Source organism: Anthonomus grandis, chromosome 4, assembly GCF_022605725.1.
Source record: "Anthonomus grandis grandis chromosome 4, icAntGran1.3, whole genome shotgun sequence".
In the NCBI taxonomy this organism is placed as follows: domain Eukaryota; kingdom Metazoa; phylum Arthropoda; class Insecta; order Coleoptera; family Curculionidae; genus Anthonomus; species Anthonomus grandis.
This window is the reverse complement of record NC_065549.1, coordinates 15,930,181-15,933,977: the sequence shown is the minus strand read 5'-3', so window position 1 is coordinate 15,933,977 and position 3,797 is coordinate 15,930,181. Positions and strand designations below refer to the sequence as shown.

General features: G+C 35.3%; 1 long non-coding RNA gene across 1 annotated transcript; it reads left to right on the top strand.

The window, feature by feature from the left end:
* Positions 1–928: 928 nt before the first annotated feature.
* Positions 929–3,533, top strand: LOC126735464 (uncharacterized). Its single transcript, XR_007660417.1, has 3 exons — positions 929–1,226; positions 1,280–1,589; positions 2,762–3,533. It is a non-coding gene; the product is annotated as an uncharacterized LOC126735464 (long non-coding RNA).
* Positions 3,534–3,797: the final 264 nt, after the last annotated feature.

Here is a 3,797-nt window from a genome sequence, read left to right as displayed (position 1 = left end):
CGGCCACCTAGTAGTGGTCATTTACTTTTCATTGAATTGGTAGTCCAGGTATATTTATAAGTTCGTGGCAACAGGCGATATAGCTTCCTCCTTATTTACTACGTGTTTACATAGTTTTCAGGGCGAAATTAATTTGTATTTTGTTACGATCTAGATCTGATAGTGATCCTAAAAATGTATGAGATCGGATTTAGACTCAAAACGTCAGTCTTCAAAACGAATTCAATGCAGATGAAAGGTATAGCTAATATTTAGACTCACAGCACTTTTGACAGCTGTTAGACATGACATCATTCGAGCGCAACCATATTTGACGTGTGACCTGTCACGAACTAAATTCCTTTTTTTCATTGACAATGATTTTAAATTATCATTAGAATTCTAAAATCAGGCAGGACTCGCTAAAATTTTAAATAACATTGTCAATTGTGAGTGTAGCGGATTGCCTAGTTTTTGGCGATTTGTAATCGACGCTTGGGCAAAGTTTACTGAATAAAATACCACATATACACAAACTTTTGACTTTGATTTAAAAATAAATCCTAATGAAACCAGTCGTACCAAAACAACCTTTAATAAGATACCTAAGTACCTAATTATTAACAAAAAAAAATTAACCATTTAGTTCTTGAATTACGTAAACTTTGATAATGTAAAATTTATTTAGTTTGGTGGCTATAAAAACAAATAATTTAAAGTATTATCAATTTACATATTTTTCCCAAGTAGGTACATTAAATAATAATTTTATGCCAGATAATAAAGATATTATAAAATTGTGCTCCGTCTTCCCCTACAGTTCGAATTAGACGAAACTCGTAAAATAATAGATATTTTTTACCAGAATTCCCCTTTACATTTTTTTGCTAGTTCCCCATCGGCGAGCAGATCGGCGGCCTGCCTTTGATACCCAGTTTACATGCAGCCACTGCCGCTGCTACTTGCGTTGCCTGCTTCATGCCCCAAATAATTTCAGGCAGATTTTAATTAAAAGTAAATAAGCAAGTAACTATTTACATGCAGCTCGCATCTACCTGCCAGTACCCGAATTATTTGTGCGCATTATTCTGCGGCAGTATGGAGGATGAAGATGTTTTTGTGGCGACAGCGCTTTGCGTTTTAAATGTACAGAATTATTTAAATGTGTTAAGATATGCTATGGAAAAGAAACGTCGACGTCGAAAAAGACGATGGTGGATGACAGCGATTCATTGTAATAGAACGTTGTAAGTAATTTTTTACTCCCCTAGTGAAAAAATTAACTCTAGTTTTTTTACAGAACAAGTATGAATAACTTTTTTAATGATCTGACATGTGAGGAATCGGGAGAATTTTTTAGCTTTTGCCGAATGTCCCGAATAGACTTTGAATTTCTGCTTAATAAAATTGAGCCTATGATTAAAAGAGAAACTAAAATAAGGGTTCCAATACTACCAAAAATTCGCTTGGCAATAACATTGCGATATTTGGCCACTAGGGACAGTTACAAAAGTTTACATTATTTATTTAAAGTTTCAACGGCAGCAATTTCGCTGATTGTACCTGAAGTTTTTGGAGCAATTAATTCAATTTTAAAGGACCAAATTAAGGTAAGCAATAAACAAATACATTTCATTTAGGAACATGTTTATTTATTTTAAATATGTAATACATTATATTATAGTTGGCGTCAGACATAATTTATTTTGGTCACCTGTCAAAAAACCTGCTTTCCACCCGTCAAAAAATGTAAATAGCAGGTCGCAACCATTGTTTGACTGGTGGTAAGCAGGCTTTTTGACAGGTGACCAAAATAGATTATGTCTGACGCGAACTATACATATAATATGTAGAAAACGAGGTTAATTATCTTCGGTCATTGCGCTATCGAATGCACTCTGGGTGTTATATTTATTATATTATTATATTATGCTCTGGGTTTCTTCATCTACCTGAAAAGCAGGACTTTGGGTACTTGATGCAGAAGAAGGGGGCTGACTATATAGAGTCATGTAAGGTTGTTTTTGTAGTGGATCTTGTCTAACTTGGGTATGAATGGATATTTGGGAATTGGGTGCATATGGTGGTCGTGGATAATATTGTGAAGGTTGTGAGTATTGCAAACTTTGTGGCTGTGAATGTTGCGAATTTTGTGAACGTTGCGAATGTGGTGAATATATCGAATGTGATGAATTGGTAGGAGAATCGTGGGATGTCCATGCAGATGTAGACCTGGAAGCTGATGGATAGGAAGAAGGAGTAGATTTGCAAGTTTCAGGAAGAGTATCCAATAAAAGACCATCTATTCTGTACATAATCCTTTGCCTTTGGGATACAGGGTACCTTTTTAATTTTGTCGCCAAAAGTCTGTTGTATAAATCGCAGTCATTTTCTAAATTGTCCCGTTGTCCTTTAGTTTGCAACAATGGTTAATTGTTTTAAGCCTATCATTAAGTTGCGTTTGCGCCGTATCTATGTCAAAAGCTTGAACAGCTGTGCGTTTTTTTTCAAGGCTTAGCGATTGCAGTCCTTGCATTTTCTTCCCTAATGATTGGAGCCCTTGGATTTTCTTGTGCCCTTTCTTCTTCATTAGCCCGTACTGGCGGCAATGGAGCCATTTTATTTTCTTCTTCATTTTCGCCCATATCCTGGGAATGCTAGGATACTAATTTCACTTCATCAGTCTCTTGAGGCTGAAAAATATACATACATAAGTTATTATTATAAACTCATTAGATTAGTTTATATCTTTTATTGTTAAATTATTATTTGTTTGTTTCAGTTGCCAGATACACCAGAGCAATGGTTAGCAATAGAAAAGGGATTCAGAAAAAAATTTCCCCGACGTATCGGAAGCCATTGATGGCAAACACATCGTTATTAAATGTCCACCACATACTGGCGCCGAATATTATAACTATAAAGGAACGTATAGCATAGTTTTGATGGCTTTAGTTGATAACGAATATAAATTTATTTTTGCCGACGTAGGTGGTCAAGGGCGTATTAGCGATGGGGGTATTTTTCAAAACTGGAAAAAAATTGACACAAATCAAGTTAATTTACCACCAGATGTCCCATTGCCTGGTAGAGAAACTAGTACGTCTTATGTGTTTTTAGGCGATGGGGCTTTTGCATTACATAGGAATGTGATGAAACCTTTTCCAGGAAATCATGACATGGGCACTAAAGAAAGAACATTTAATTATAAACTTTCAAGCAGTCGTGTCATTGTTCAAAATACTTTCGGTGTCTTGACATCTGTCTTTAGAGTATTTAAAAAACCCATTGAAATAGATATAAGCAAGGTACCGAAAATAACATTAACTTGTATTAGAAGATGTCAACATTCTCGAAATTCCTACACCCCTCCAGGGACTTTTTCTGCCATTGAGGACGGAGTACTTATTGAAGGCTCCTGGAGACAACAAAATACAGGTGTATCTGCCATAAGAAATATACCACATGTAGCCAGACGAGCTGCAGCTACCGCAATGCAAGTTAGATCGGAATTTGCCGATTATTTCAATAATGTTGAATTGTAATTTAAAAACACCCGAAATTTTTAAAGATTTAATTTTTTAAAACAATAACTATTTTTATAATTTATTTCTATACACTTACCTCTCCTTCGGTATTTATTGTACCTTCGACATCATACATTGCTTCCAAGAAACCCTCCATGGCCTCAAAAGCAAACCAAATGGGCCTAAACACCTTATCAGCAGCCGCTTCTGTCTTCATTGAAGCTTTTTTCTTTTTTAATAATGGCCGAAACATTGCCATTAGCGATTTTTTTTTTTTTAAAATCTTGTACT